Source organism: Haematobia irritans, chromosome 1 (assembly GCF_050003625.1).
Source record: "Haematobia irritans isolate KBUSLIRL chromosome 1, ASM5000362v1, whole genome shotgun sequence".
In the NCBI taxonomy this organism is placed as follows: Eukaryota; Metazoa; Arthropoda; class Insecta; order Diptera; family Muscidae; genus Haematobia; species Haematobia irritans.
The window spans coordinates 150693648-150711157 of NC_134397.1; the positions used below are offsets into that span (position 1 = coordinate 150693648).

The window sequence follows — 17510 nt, forward strand, 5'->3', positions numbered from 1 at the left end:
GAGTGGCAAAAGTACTGTGATAAACAATAAAACGATTTTCGATTATTAATATTTTTTTTGTTCTCTAATCCCAAAATATAAAAGGCAATCCTCGTATATTAGCTACATAATGTTGAATTTGAGTTTTATATAGCCGGCTTCGTTAGACGCAAAAACTTTCTTACATATTTTTTTAAGGCTCTTCTTACTGTTCTTGCATTGACAACACTGTGCATTGATGCCAAAACACTGTTCTTCGGAAAAGGCCTCAAGAAATTTCTGCCGTTTTAAATATTTTGAGACCATGCCGACCTTATTATTTACATTATGAAACTTGAAATTTGAAACCACTAATCATCGTCGTCGCCATCTTCATCTTGGCAAATACGAAGTACATCATGGCTTTATGATGGATAACGTGTGTATGCAAACCATCACATTTGATATGATGATGGTGATGAGCAGGATGATAAACTGAAGATCACAAGGAGCAGGTTGTATCGTAGACCGACCAGACAATATATGTCCGTCTGCCCAAATCTCAATTTCCAGATGAACAAAGAGCAAACTGTTCCAATAATAATTTGAGCCATATATCCCCGTACATCCCAGGCCGAGGCTGAAATTACTGCCCCAATATGGAGAGGTTTAGCGATTCCCTGCCTACATACTTGGTATGCCACAGTAAATGGCGCTGATGCTGTTATTGATCCTCTTCTAGAGAGAGAGGCCAGAAGAAACAAAAAAAAAAAATAAAGATAATGTTCGTTTTTTTCCTGGAAGTGGGTAGAAAAAAACAAATAATACATTCCTTAATGGGATACAGACCACAGAAAAAATTCCACAGCCAATACTAATCATACACCACTCGCTGAGAGGATGAAACGAATGCTGGTCATCATCATTTTTAGTAGTTCCACATGGACAGAGTAAAGTGCGTTTGCCAGTAAAGTGAAATGTCTGTCTGTTTGTCTTCCACCGTGCCGCAAAAATTGTCTACTTAAGGTAAGCTTCAGACCAACCACTAACTGACTCATGGTTAGTTTTGAACACTCTTCACTCTGGTATATGCGAGACCTAAAATGTATAGTGGTAGTGTAAACCAACTTGTGGAGGTTTGGTTTTTAGGCGGGCACATCATTCCTCCAACGATGGAGGCAAGTAAATGTTGAAAAGGAGAATGAAATTAATTTTAGAGCCGCAGGAAGAAGATCAGAGTAAGTGCATGGTCATGTTCCATACAAACGTCTGGCAAATCTAAGCTTCATCCAGAAATGATTTTTTTTAGATAAGGGAAGGTATGCCAAAATATATTGGGCTTGAATTCCAAGAGCTTTATTTTTATGGGCGTAGTGACAAGTGCTATCTGAAAAGTTCGTGGCCTACAAAAGTACAAAAAAGTATTTTTTTTAGCAAAAAAGTACTTTTAACTAAATTTCAACAACAATTCCATAGGAAGATTATTGTCAAGAGCTCATTTTGACTGAAATTTAAAGAAAATAAAATTTTGTTTGTCAACTCCTCAATCTTAAATATTTTTTTTTTAGTTTTATATCTACCGTTCATGGTACTCAATAAATTTTCTGTAGATAAATAAAAATAAAATTTTGAAGAAATTTGCAATAGAAATAAAATTTTGACAAAATGTTCTATAGAAATAAAATATTGACAAAATTTTGATAGAGAAATAAAATTTTGACAAAATTTTCTATAGGAATAAATTGTTGACAAAATTTTCTATAGGAATAAAATTTTGACTAAATTTTCTATAGAAATAAATTGTTGACAAAATTTTCTATAGAAATAAAATTTTGACAAAATTTTCTATAGGAATAAATTGTTGACAAAATTTTCTATAGAAATAAAATTTTGACAAAATTTTCTATAGAAATAAAATTTTGACAAAATTTTCTATAGAAATAAAATTTTGACAAAATTTTCTGTAGAAATAAAATTTTGAGAAAACTTCATACAGAAATAAAATTTTGACAAAATTTTCTAAAAAAAAAATTTTTGTAAAATATTCTATAGGAATAAAATTTTGACAAAATTTTCTATAGAAGTAAAATTTTTACAAAATTTTCTATCGAAATAAAATTTTGACTAAATTTTCTATAAAAAAAGAAAGGAATAAATTGTTGACAAAATTTTCTATAGAAATAAAATTTTGACAAAATTTTCTATAGAAATAAAATTTTGACAAAATTTTCTATAGAAATAAAATTTTGACAAAATATTCTATAGAAATAAAACTTTGACAAAATTTTCTGTAGAAATAAAATTTTGAGAAAACTTCATACAGAAATAAAATTTTGACAAAATTTTCTATAGAAATAAAATTTTGACAAAATTTTCTATAGAAATAAAATTTTGCAAAATATTCTATAGGAATAAAATTTTGACAAAATTTTCTATAGAAGTAAAATTTTGACAAAATTTTCTAAAGAAATAAAATTTTGACACAATTTTCCATAGAAGTAAAATTTTGACAAAATTTTCTATAGAAATAAAATTTTGACAAAATTTTCTATAGAAATAAAATTTTGACAAAATTTTCTAAAGAAATAAAATTTTGACAAAATTTTCTATAAAAGTAAAATTTTGACAAAATTTTCTATAAAAGTAAAATTTTGACAAAATTTTCTATAAAAAAAATTGACAAAATTTTCTATAGAAATAAAACTTTGACACAATTTTCTATAGAAGTAAAACTTTGACAAAATTTTCTATAGAAATAAAATGTAGACAAAATTTTCTATAGAAATAAAATTTTGACAAAATTTTCTATAGAAGTAAAATTTTGACAAAATTTTCTATAGAAATAAAATTTTGACAAAATTTTCTATAGAAATAAATTTTTGACAAATTTCTATAGAAGTAAAATTTTTACAAAATTTTCTATAGAAATAAATTGTTGACAAAATTTTCTATAGAAATAAAATTTTGACAAAATTTTCTATAGGAATAAATTGTTGACAAAATTTTCTATAGAAATAAAATTTTGACAAAATTTTCTATAGAAATAAAATTTTGACAAAATTTTCTATAGAAATAAAATTTTGACAAAATTTTCTGTAGAAATAAAATTTTGAGAAAACTTCATACAGAAATAAAATTTTGACAAAATTTTCTATAGAAATTAAATTTTGACAAAATTTTCTATAGAAATAAAATGTTGACAAAATTTTCTATGGAAATAAAATTTTGTAAAATATTCTATAGGAATAAAATTTTGACAAAATTTTCTATAGAAGTAAAATTTTTACAAAATTTTCTATCGAAATAAAATTTTGACTAAATTTTCTATAAAAAAAGAAAGGAATAAATTGTTGACAAAATTTTCTATAGAAATAAAATTTTGACAAAATTTTCTATAGAAATAAAATTTTGACAAAATTTTCTATAGAAATAAAATTTTGACAAAATATTCTATAGAAATAAAACTTTGACAAAATTTTCTGTAGAAATAAAATTTTGAGAAAACTTCATACAGAAATAAAATTTTGACAAAATTTTCTATAGAAATAAAATTTTGACAAAATTTTCTATAGAAATAAAATTTTGCAAAATATTCTATAGGAATAAAATTTTGACAAAATTTTCTATAGAAGTAAAATTTTGACAAAATTTTCTAAAGAAATAAAATTTTGACACAATTTTCCATAGAAGTAAAATTTTGACAAAATTTTCTATAGAAATAAAATTTTGACAAAATTTTCTATAGAAATAAAATTTTGACAAAATTTTCTAAAGAAATAAAATTTTGACAAAATTTTCTATAAAAGTAAAATTTTGACAAAATTTTCTATAAAAGTAAAATTTTGACAAAATTTTCTATAAAAAAAATTGACAAAATTTTCTATAGAAATAAAACTTTGACACAATTTTCTATAGAAGTAAAACTTTGACAAAATTTTCTATAGAAATAAAATGTAGACAAAATTTTCTATAGAAATAAAATTTTGACAAAATTTTCTATAGAAGTAAAATTTTGACAAAATTTTCTATAGAAATAAAATTTTGACAAAATTTTCTATAGAAATAAATTTTTGACAAATTTCTCTATAGAAATAAAATTTTTACAAAATTTTCTATAGAAATAAAATTTTGACAAAATTTTCTATAGAAATACAATTTTGACAAAATTTTCTATAGAAATAAAATTTTGACAAAATTCTATAGAAATAAAATTTTGACAAAATGTTCTATAGAAATAAAATTTTGAGAAATTTTTTTGAAGAAATAAAATTTTGAGAAGACTTTCTATAGAAATAATATTTTGATAAAAATTTCTATAAAAAAAAATTTTGCAAAATTTTCTATAGAAATAAAATTTTGACAAAATTTTCTATAGAAATAAAAATTTTCTATAGGAATAAATTGTTGACAAAATTTTCTATAGAAATAAAATTTTGAAAAAATTTTCTATAGAAATAAAATATTGGCAAAACTTTTAGAAGAAATAATTTTTGGAAAATAATATTTTTGGTTTTTTTCGTGACTGTAATGGTTTGCATTATTTTAGTACGCGATCGATAACTTCTCATCTAGAAAGTGTTCGTGTGGAAACGTAATAAACACATGCTTTTCTCGACTAAAACATTCTTGAAATTCAATAAAATCGTGTTTTTGACTCTGGTTTTTACAAAATCTAGATTTTCTTCCCCCATGAACTTTTCTGTTTTTCCAAATTTGTAAAAGACTATTAGCAAATAAGTTTCTTGAAGACTTTCTCAAAATATTAAAATATTTTGCCAAAACTATTGTATCATAAATCTGATATCGACTCATTTGACCTCTCATTTTATTTTTTACGTACGGGAATCAAAAGAAGTTATTCGGTGCCAAGTCAGGACTATACGGCGGATGACTCATCAAACCGATGTTCAGAATGCTCAAAAAAACAATTGTTTGAGCCCATGCGTGAGAGCTCTCATTTTCGTGGTGAAGAGTTATCCGTTTTCAGGGATTGGTTTTCGCGATTTCTTGTAAGACAACTGGCAAACCAATGGCTGTGTACCAATCAGAATTAACTGTTCTTCAGTTTTTTTTTTCGAAAAACAGGCGATCATTTGCTTGGAAGTGCAGTCGACTGCTGTTTACTTTCGACCTCATACGCGTAAATCAATGATTCAACATCTGTCACGATGTCATAGATGTGTTTCTAAGAACCGCGAACGTATTTTAATTCAACATCTGTCACGATGTCATAGATGTGTTTCTAAGAACCGCGAACGTATTTTGGAAGCATTTCTTTCGACCAATCGACACAAGCCTTTTATGAGCGATTGACAAATTGCGCGAACAAATTTGTTTGACGGTCAAATGTTAATCCAATATTGAATGTACTATTCTATTGCCTAAGGATGTCTCAATCTCACGATAGGTCACATAACGATCTTGACACCATCAATGGCTCACGAAGTTCGTCTTGGAGTGAATGACTCAACAATAGTGCATCGATGAACTTAATTCAATTCTTGGCGATGAAGCTCCGTCAAAGGCCAGTGTTTACGAACTCAGTTGAATTCACCATACCATCGTTAAAGACTGGTCTTTGGCGGAGCTTCATCGCTAAAAATTGAATTAAGTTCATCGACAAAATCCATTATTCTAATTCTGTGGATCCAAAACTCAAATATCGTTCTTTAAATATCATTCTTCATATGCAAGGCATAGCATATGGGTAAGACAAGTAGGCATAAAATCAAATGAAGAAATGTCAATGAGGATATATCCCCTTAAAAAAGGCATATGATTCCATGGGACCATGGGACTCAACAGATATTCAGTTGTATGGAGCAAACATTAAAGCCTTTTAGCATTGATCTTCATATAAAGTACAAGGTAAATAGCTATGGCAAAGGTAAACTGATTGAGTTTAACCTGAGGGACGAATGGTAGGATAAACATTTTAGTTTTGTGGATATGACGATGTCGTGTATTTACAAAATGGGACAAAAAAAAAAACAAAAGCGAAACACACACAAAAAATGCGGAACCCGGCGTCTTACTTGGCGATGGTGAATCAAGGAACACTAAAAACGATGGTCAAATGGATGCGAATGTATTTGATACGCTTACTGGGGACCCTCTAGTACTGGTCTCGTACCTTTTTTTAGGCATTCAAATGGCATTATGGTGGTGGTGGTGGTGGCGGCGGCGTATTATTGTTACCAGTTAACAATAATAACAACCACATCGCCATCAACAATAGCAACGAAGTCATTAATGCCATCAGAATGAAAGCAAATTATCTCATCTCTTTTTCCGCTGTGTGTTTCTTCGTTGTCGGCGATTTTTGTTTTTTGGTTTTACGTTTAAAGCTCATTCGTTTTTTGCCACGATGGACTTTTAAACAAGCAATCAGGTAATAAAGGAATTACGCTTATACAAAACTATGGAGCCCACAACGCCACATAATAAAAAAAACAAAATTTCTTAAGTTCTGTGGCTGTGGCCAAAATAAATCCGAAGTCCTAATGATGGTTGCAGATTTGTTGTCATTTTTGTTTCGATACGTAAAACTTATTTTCTCAATATTAGCAATGTTTTAATCTGATTAAAAAAAATTGTATTTGGTTGTTAACAGCCAAATACAAAATATGTCGGATATATATCGGATGGAAAGTCGGACTTGAGGATCACTATGGTGAATATAGGGGGAATTTTAAATACCCACCACCATGAATCAAATATAATAGTTTCTTTTGAAACACTTGGTATGTGTGAAAATATAACGATACCGATAGGCGAAAATTTGTTTACATTAATTTTTTATGGGAAGCCCAAATTCCGCGACGGAATAACGTGACGGCTAGCGGCGTGTTGCCAAATTGAAATTTCTTCTAATTCCTTGGCGGAAAATGGTATAGTGTTGTCATCGCATTGTTGTTGCCTGTCAGGTGGACATTATTTTATCTTCAAATAAATGAACAATATTCAGGTGGATTTGAAGATCGGTAAAATTGGTAGGGCAACCCTAGTGTTACAATCTACCAGCTGACATTTTTGGGGTTATTCGTACACATAAAGTTTTGACATACGAGCACTGTTTTTGTTGTTTACCGCAACTTAAAGATTCAACTTGCTCAAAAAAAATGTAATGTAATGTAACGTTTTCGTGGATTATTATACCCACCACCATAGAATGGTGACGGGGGTATAATAAGTTTGTCATTCCGTTTGTAACGCATCGAAATATCGATTTCCGACTATATAAAGTATATATATTCTTGATCAGGGAGAAATTCTAAGACGATATAACGATGTCCGTCTGTCTGTCTGTTGTAATCACGCTACAGTCTTCAATAATGAAGCAATCGTGCTGAAAATTTGCACAAACTCGTATTTTACCTGCAGGCAGGTCAAGTTCGAAGATGGACTATATCGGTCCAGGTTTTGATATAGGCCCCATATAAACCGACCTCCCGATTTGGGGTCTTGGGCTTATAGAAATCGTTTTTTATCCAATTTGCCTGAAATTTGAAATCTAGAGGTATTTTATGACCATAAAGAGGTGTGCCAAAAATTGTGAATATCGGTCCATGTTTTGGTATTGCCCCAATATAGACCGATCTCCCGATTTTACTTCTTGGGCTTATAGAAACCGCAGTTTTTATTCAATTTACCTGAAATTGGAAATCTAGAGGTATTGTAGGACCACAAATACGTGTGCCAAAAATTGTGAGTATCGGTCCATGTTTTGGTATGGTCCCCATATAAAACGACCTCCCGATTTGGGGTATTGGGCTTATAGAATTCGTAGTTTTTATCCAATTTGTCTGAAATTGGAAATCTACAAGTATTTTAGGACCACAAAGAGGTGTGCCGAAAATGGTGAGTATCGGTCCATATTTTGGTATAGCCCCCACATAGACCGATTTCCCGATTTTACTTCTTGGGCGTCTAGAGTCCGAAGTTTTTATCTTATTTGCCTGAAATTGGAAATCTAGAGGTATTGTAGGACCACAAATACGTGTGCCAAAAATTGTGAGTATCGGTCCATGTTTTGGTATGGTTCCCATATAAAACGACCTCCCGATTTGGGGTCTTGGGCTTATAGAAACCGTAGTGTTTATCCAATTTGTCTGAAATTGGAAATCTAGAGGTATTTTAGGACCATAAAGAGGTGTGCCGAAAATGGTGAGTATCGGTCCATATTTTGGTATAGCACCCATATGGACCGATTTCCCGATTTTACTTCTTGGGCTTCTAGAATCCGAAGTTGTTATCCTATTTGCCTGAAATTGGAAATCTAGAGGTATTTTCGGGTCATAAAGAGGTGTGCCGAAAACGGTGAGTATCGGTCCATATTTTAGTATAGCCCCCATAAGAACGATCTCCCGATTTAACTCCTTGGGTTTCTAGAAACCGTAGTTTTTAACTGATTTGCCTTAAGTTGTAAATATTCTGGTATTTTAGGCTCACAAAAACGTGTATCGGATTAAGTTTTTATCTGTCCATTTGGTAATGGCTCCATATAAACCGATTTCACTTCTTGAGGGTGTAGAAGGCGCACTGATCATGAAAATTGCTTGAAACTAAATGTAAAATTTCCAAATTTTACTTCAACAGATTTAAGATTTCAAATCAAGACGTTATTTTATAATTATCTTGCACACTTACAAGAGATTTTAATGATTCCTCTAAAACTCAAACAAAAATGGTTCTTATAAATCCAGAATCTGAAATAGTCCTCATAGGTGAAATCTTTAAATTTATCTTCGGGAAGTGTCCTCAAGCCCTCCTGAAATTTCAAAGGAAACCCTAATATTTGGTTCATGGTGGTGGGTATTTAAGATTCGGCCCGGCCGAACTTAGTGCTGTATATACTTGTTTTTTTTACAACTTTGACGTGGATTAACTCAACAACAGTTCATCGATGAACTTCATTCAATTTAATCCGTCATGGATCAGTGTTTTTCGATGGTATGGTGAATTCAACCGAGATCGTAGTTCACTCCAAGGCGAATTTCGTGAAGATCGTTCAAAATCAGTTGTTGTTCCGGAAACCACCAACTAATATTGCAAGTTGGTCGTGAGACGAAACAATCTTAACCCTCTAATGCCCAATGCTTTTAGTAAAACACACCTTAAGAGAACAAAAATGGCTAACATAAAAAGTTAGTTAAAACTTTTCATCAGGCTTTGCAGCATATACTGAATTTTACCATATAAATTTTTCTTGTTTAGTTTTCTTGCTTTTGTATCGTTAACATTGAATATTTAATCAGCTGGCAAAAAATTGGGGCATTAGAGGGTTAAGCATACATTCAGTACATTTGACCACTAAAAAGTTCGTTATAGGCTGTCATTCGGGATCAATTTTTATAAATCCCGGGATTTCAAAATATTGAATCCCGGGATCTTGAGATTTTCCGGGAGTGTTTTTCGGGTTCCTGAAATTTTTGAGATCTATAAATATTTTAAGTAATAACAATGTAAAGCATCAAAACATTGTACATTAAACAAATTTAGTTTAATTCAATTTTATTAACAAATATTTAAAAAAACGAAACCAAAGAAAATAAGAGTAATGTCCTGTATATCGAACGAAAGGTTCCATTCATATTCCAAACGAAAGAAATTTGATTTTGGTCCCTCTATGCCGGGATAAATCCCGTCCCGAAATCCCGGGATTTTCGGGACGGAATTAATCCCGAATCCCGGAATTTTTTATTTTGAATCCCGGGATTTTTCGGGATCCCGAAAAACGAATTCCAATTTGTTTTATTGGCGGTTTTTTAGCATTATTTATTAATAAAAGTCTTCATTCAGTGCAAACGGCCCTTAGATTTCATACCCGAAAAATTGAGTTAATAAACATTTATGGTACAACTTGTGTAAGAATGTATTATACATGAGGTTTATGTGAAATAGAATTTGTGCCACATAAAATAAAAAAGCAGTGATAAAAGGTCCGTAGAGAATATGGCAAGATCGCGTTTATCTGATAAAAATTTGAATGCCTTGATATTTTTAAGATGTTACTTAAAACGATGAACTACAAAAGGATTAACACAGTGTACGAAAATAGACCTAATCTAGTCAAAGTCCTTAAAATGCTTTGCAGGGTAAGATAGCGATATGAAATTGGGTTTTAATTTATTTTTGTCCTCATTTTGTCTTTTTTTCTTCATATTGTTCAGTTGGACTAAGTGTTCGTTAAGTATGATAGCAATTTGTAATTGGATTTTAATTAACTATTATGTTCTTTTGTTAAAATTTCGGGATCCCGAAAAAATTCCGGAAAATCTCGGGATTCTATATTTTGAAATCCCGAATCCCGGGATTTATAAAAATCGATCCCGAATGACAGGCATGGAGGAGCCAAAATCAATACAATATGTGTCAAGAAAAAAGTAAAAACATTCTTAACATTTGAATGAATTCTCTGGCCAAAAATTTGAAAATACTCATTCTTGATAATGGATGTATTCTCATACAAACGAATCGAACTTTCAAAAATAGAGAAGAACTTGCCTTTCGAAATAGAAGAACAAAAATCAATTTTCTTTCGTTTGGAATACGAAAGAAAGCTTTCGTTCGATATACAGGAACGGCCATCAATGTTTTTACTTGTTTCTTGTCACATTTCTTAAAGGGTGGTTAAATTGTAATGGCCGATGTTGAATGTGAACCACACCTAAACGCCAAGTTTTTTCCCGAATTTTATTTGACATTTCTCTATTTCAGACTTACACAATTTGAACCATGTACGTCGTGAATAGGCAGAATGGTTCCAAGAAATGGCAACAGTGGATGATCAATTTTCGAAGAAAATCATCTTCAGTGATGAGGCACATTTTCACCTCAGTGGATTCGTCAATAAACAGAATTGCTGCATTTGGGCGAATGAGAATCCAAGAGTGATTGTCGAAAAACCAATGCACCCACAAAGAGTGACTGTTTGGTGAGGTTTATTGGTTGGCGGCATCATCGGGCCGTATTTTTTCCAAAATGAGGCCGGTCAGGCAGTTACTGTGAATGGTGTTGGCTATCGTGAGATGATAACGAACTTTTTATGGCCCGAATTGGAAGATATGGATGTGGACGATATGTGGCTTCAGCAGGACGGTGCCACTTGCCACACAGCTAACGAAACAATGGCTCTTTTGCGCAACAAATTCAATGGCCGTGTTATCTCACGTAATGGCGATGTCAATTGGCCGCCAAGATCATGCGATTTGACACCGTTGGACTTTTTTCTTTGGGGTTATTTGAAAGAAAAGGTGTACGTCGATATGCCAGCAACAATTCAAGAGCTAAAGGATGAGATAATTCGGCACATTAACGGCATAGAACCTCCATTGTGCCTCAGCGTCATCGAAAATTTGGACCATCGGATGAAGGTGTGCCACCGATGTCGCGGCGCCCATTTGGCCGATATTTTGTTCCATACATAATTGAGTAATACCAATATATCATAATAAAATAAAATTACAATAATTTAATAAGTAGTTTGTGTTTTATTCCAAATCAACATCGGCCCTTGAAATTTTAACCACCCTTTATATAGGTTCGTTTCCTACTGGATAAAAAATATGAAGTGACTTGCCTTTCGAAGTAGAAGAACCAAAATCAATTTTCTTTCGTTTGGCATACCAAAAAAAGCTTACTTTCGATATAAAGGAACAAGGCATAAAATGGGTGAAGTTTGCTGAAATTGAGTTCATAAGTTTCTCAAATGAGTAGGTTCCCTATGGAAAATTGGTGCAAATTGCCACTGACGGACCTATCACAGAACTGGTACCTGAGCCCCAGTTAGTTGCAATTTTTAAATAGTCGTAATTTATTTATTTCCGTACTCGCTTGATATTTTTTTCGGTTCGATTGGGATGCGTAAATTGAAACAGATTTCTAAGAGTTTGTCCGAGACTGGTTCCTGAGGACATGTCTATGGGGTGCTCCGGCTAAATTGTCCCAGGACGTGTCCTTTGGGATGAGTCCAAGACGCGTCCTAAAATGTAAATTTACCCCGTCAATGACAAACCCATGTTAAAGTTACCGGTCCCTTCCATACGTTTTGACCAGAACTGGGACTGGTCGATACACACCAGGGACTAGTCCTGTACCGGTTCTGTGGTTGATCCATTTCCCGTAGGGTTAGGTTAGGTTAGGTTAGGTTAGACTATTCAGTCCATTGTGATACCACATTGGTGAACTTCTCTCTTATCACTGAGTGCTGCCCGATTCCATATTAAGCTCAATGACAAATGAGTAAATTTTACTTAAAGTGTGTTTGTCTAGAACTTCATATAGCGCTAAAGAGTTTTTAAAAATTTTTAATTCTAATTTTTTCTTCCAAAATATAAAATTCTTCCAAAATAATTTTTTCTTCCAAAATATAAAATATAAAAAAGGAGGTCACTTAGCATTGAGCTAAACATAAAATGTGAATGCATATCTGAAACCATCATTATTTCATTGACACTCTACCTTTCCTGTACCGACACTCAAATAACCCAAAATATGCTGGATGGTAAAAAAAACACAACTATGGTGCCCCAAAGTAAGGGACATGAATTTAATACGTTCTACGTTAAAAGGAAGGTGAATTGAAGCTGACAATGATTACTGTGTATCGTCAAGGAGAAGGAAGAAACTTTCAAAGAACGTGACTTTGTCAAATATTCATTAATCATTTAAATTTTTATTTTATTTCTTCAGTTCATAATCCAGCAAATGGAAATGCTTTTATGCGACCCAAATAATTGACATTGAGAATGAAAGACCACAGGAGAAATTCTTTGAAATATTTTGGTTGTTTTGTCATCAAACGAACGAAAAGCTTGCTTCGACAAATATTGTGTATGAATGAATGAAAGGATTTACATCGGGGAATATAAAAAGCATGCGAATGGAGAATTTATGAATAGTTTACGAATCGTTTTGTGTTAACATTTCTTCATAAAATGTATGAACAATATTCATTGTAATTACGAAGAAGTATCATCAAAATTGTAAGCTATCCATCTACACTCAAAAAAAAATGTGCTTCGATCCACAGATTTTGATCTTCCCTTAAGGATTTTGGTAATGTTTCCGAGTCAAAGATGGGGCTTCTTTAAAATAAAGAACATTTTCAGGGACCTATATAGATCTCATTTATGGAATTTTCATTCTCTTTTTGCGATATATTATTGAAGCAATTCACATACAAGCAAATGCCAATTTAAAAATCCAAATTATAACAGATACTTCAAAACAAAAAAATTTTTCTTAATTCCAAAAAGACTTTAAACCAAACATACAAAATCTTCAGAATAAGTCTCAGCCTATATTGGAAGCGTTAAATCTACATATTTATTATTTCAATTAATTTAAGGACGATTTATTTAAATCAAAAATGTTTTTCATTTAAGAAAATCTGCCTTAGCTCTAAGACATACGACTTTAACGGAGGGACGCAAATTTTCAAAATTTGTATACTAACTTGAATAAAAAATATTTTGAAGCAAAGATAATAAACTTTATTCTAAATAAAATTTCATTATTTTAAAGAAATTTGTCCTTAATATTGTGTAAATTGCGCATCCTAAGATTGAGGTTGCGTAATCTTTAATACCGCGTAAGTAGTTTTTGTTTTCAGTGTACCTAAACCAGATCGCTCAGATATTTCCAGCTAAAAATATAAATCACAATATCACGCTTTAATTCCATCAAGAATTACTTTCGACTCGACTTAAAAATGGGTAGCTTTATATGAAAGAAAATTTTGTTTGACTAATGTCAACTTGGCTTTAATAATTCTGACAAAATTCTCTAATGAAATCGTCTTTAGATTGTTGACCTTTTGTATCTTGACCACACACAAACAAATCATTTTTGGATTCAATCACGAAATAAATTGATCCAATCACAGAAATATAGAAATATATAGTATTAATCACTGAAGTAATTTAAAAAATTAAAAATTTATACTATTAATTTTTGTGATTGATTTTTGTTTTAATTAAAATATTGGTTGAATCAATTTAATTTTTAATTGCATATTTTTGAAAATTCAATTCAATGGAAATATTTTTGTGAATTTTTTTTTCTATGCACAAATCGTTCACAAATAGGAGAGGGTTTTCAATACTTTATTTTAAAGACGAATAAAGTACAATTTAAAAGAGAATTATGTTTTAAAGGTATCCTTACCTCAATTCTCCGCTTCTTTGCCTCAGAATAAATACCAAAATCATTAGTGTAAGGACAAAATCTTTGGAACCTTATAAAAAATAGTTTTTTTTTTCAATAAAAAAAAAAAACTTAATTTCATTTCATGAAAAAATTAAAAAAAAAACGAGATGGGAAAAATATCAGTGGGTATGGAATTATAAAGCAATTTAAATTAATAATTAAAATTCACGAAAAAAAAACAATGTAGATCATTAAAAAATTCCGTATGTGTATTTGAAGTAGTACTTGGCATTGTGAATCTGCCTTTAACGTCAAATTTCGTTTTTTTCAGCGTTACGGAGTAGTTAGTGTAACATATGAAAAAGCGTGTTCACGCTATGCGGTGCTCACGTTAATCGGTGTTCACGTTACCTCGAGTGCACTGTACATATATTTTATATATGCACTGTACATATATTTTATATACTGTACATATATTTTATATACTTGGTAACAAATATTCGGATTGCGGACATTTTCCATCAAGTGTGATATCACATCATCGATAGTTTTACTATAGAATTGTTAATCTCAGTACGTCCACTTTACCTAGTCGATTTTGTCTACTTTTTTCGACACCACGACGATTGGTCGAAAAGTGGAATACCCGTCGTGTTGGATCTAAAAGAATATCAATAATCCTGCATAAAGCAAAAGAGCTACACATATAAAAAATCATAATTTCCTATTTTTTCATAAAATTAAAATTTCTAAAACCGTCCCATTTGATTTGATAATTGGTACAGAATGTGCACTTTCTTATTATTGAAGTACGAAATCGGCTAATCTGGTAGCCCTGTCTCAATTCCATTCTCTTTTCTCTTTGCCTATTTCTCTCTCTCTCTCTCTCTCTCTCTCTCTTTGGCTGTATCTCCTCGCTAGATGTATTTTGACGTTTTCCTATAGTATCTGACAGATACATTTGTCTGCATTTTTAAATGTTTCTCGTGTGTTTGTGTGTGTGAGTGCGAGAGAGAATTACAAATCCAATTGAATGGGGGACATGAAAAATTTCTTGGCTTTATCACATACAATTTAGTTGCCGTTTGAACCTAGTCCGTCGCACAACGTGAATAATCGACTCGTCGTGAGTTATGTTAACTACATACAAGACAAAAAAGATTCTTCTTTATAACTTATGTATGAGATAGAATTTATTTAATTTTTTCCACGAACGAAAAAAAAAACAAAACACAAAAAAGTTCAGCTGGCTTAAAGTACAAAGCGAACACGGTATCATCATAACCGAGAGTGTAGTATGTGCATATTCTCAAGTTTTTTTTTTTTTTGCACTATAAACCGTACAAGAATGAATAATGAAAAATATATAACTAAATACAAAATAATAAATCAAAAATAATTAATATATGTAATAAAACCAATAGCAACAACATCTAATGATACCTTAAAGTGAGTGTGTAAAGTGTTCAAATGAATATATACAGCAACAACAACGTCAACTAGTAAATAAAACATAGATGAACTAGTGTTTGATATAAGACAAAAAAATACAAAAAGAAACCACAGAAAAAAGGAAATAAATCAGAAAACTAAAAATATTTAGCAAAAAATGAGTGTTATGTATATTATCAAGATTTTTAGAAAGTGTTTGAAGAAATTCAAAAACACCGACACAAAATATAATTTCTTCGCCATTCTAAATTTATCTCCACAACAAACCAAAAATGTTGAGAAAATACATTAATAACACCTCTTTTGCAAAAAAATAATACTGCGAAATCTCTACTACCGGATTTCTTTAGAATCGCTAATACCTTTGGTTATTTAGAAAAAGAAGAACAAGAAGCAAAAATATTTTGTCGTTGCAAACAGAAAATACTCACACACACACCTGCACACACATACATTTTATACCAGTTAACAGCACAACCAACCAAACACGTAACATTTGCGAGAACCAATGTGAAACAAGTGACAGAAAAACAGAGAGCCAGTTAGAGAAATAGTGTCTAACTGTATGTATATGTGACTAAATATCCTACATTTTGCTATTAAATACCTATAGTGCGACCAGCCAATGTTTCAAAGAGATTATAGTTAGCATTGTTGTTCTTATTCTCAAAATCTGTACGTGAATTGGTTCTGGCAATAACAACATCATATCATAGACTCGCCTCCCTTGTTTATGGATTTTTCTTGGTGTTGCTCGGCGCTTGGGGCCATCGTTTATGTGTGTGAGAGATTGGTGTTTTATTTGTTTCTTATCACCCATTTAAGTTACGTGCCGTAACATATTGGACGCCACCAATTTCCTCTTGCCGCTCTAACCGGCCCCCATTCCAACATAAATCTTTGTAGTCAGCAAAGTGCCTGAGTTATATGAATCGTATATTTTACCAATGTATTTGTATTGGAATGATCGAACAGCAGGGCAAAGGAGAAGAGTACAACGAGAAAAATGACTGTTTGTTTGAAATTTTCCTGTTATTGTACAATTCTCCTGAGTGCTTTTGTGGTTCTTGTTTGGTTTCTGTAGAAAAACAGCACAAACTACATCAAAGCGAATTTTGCCAACGAAAAGACATTGGGAAAAACAAAAGAAGGTTTTCACTAAAAAAACGAATAAACATTTTTTAATATCACTCTCCTTTCTCATCGCTAAGTGTTGATAAAGAAAATATACATTTTTCTTTACAATGAACCAGCGCACACGTTTTTATATATCTAACGAAATATTGACAAACTCATATCGATTGCTCCAAACAATACAAATTCTATTAGGAATTCTTAGCACACTTTTGAACAAATCAAGCGGAGAATGTACATAACCATACAATCGGATGGTAAAGAAATCCAAAAACAAATAACAAATAATCTCCTCAAGGCAATGAAATAAACTTACATTTGTTTTTATTCTTGGTTTTTGCTTTAAAGACTTATTTTGCCCACTTCGAGCTAATAAACAATAGTAGAAAACCGGTGAAAATCCTAAAGTATTTGGTATTGTCGCTCAACATAGCGATAATACATACACACACTATTCCCCAAACCCCAGCACCACCCCCACCAACCAGAGGCAATAACAAACAATTCGTGTCAGTGCCCACATAAATGTTAAATGCCTGTTACAGAGTTGTAGTTGTGAGTTTGAAATGTAGAGAGATGAGAGAGTATAAAGTACCAATGAACAAGAGCGCCAACATGTGCACTCTTTTGTTTAGTGTTGCCATATTTAATAGAAATTTCTAACCATGCTCCAGTAGTTGCGGAAATTGTAGCATTTTTAAATGTCCAAGATTTTATTCGAAATCAACAGATTTTACCAACATACTATTACACGTGCGAAAAATATGCGGCGCTCTGATTTCGTATCATCTTGTATTTGCAGAGTAGATAAATCA

The 17510-nt window shown here is 31.6% G+C and overlaps 1 protein-coding gene across 3 annotated transcripts in view; it reads left to right on the top strand.

Moving 5' to 3' along the window:
• Nucleotides 1-15192: 15192 nt before the first annotated feature.
• Nucleotides 15193-17510, top strand: part of Dad (Daughters against dpp) — a 74890-nt gene continuing 72572 nt past the window's right edge. The window contains exon 1 of one of the 3 annotated variants that reach the window (XM_075291922.1): nucleotides 15193-15288. The gene's annotated coding sequence lies outside the window, so the exon portion shown is untranslated. Of the gene's footprint in view, nucleotides 15559-17510 lie in introns of all 3 variants that reach the window. The other 2 variants (XM_075291920.1, XM_075291921.1) reach the window with 2 other exon arrangements.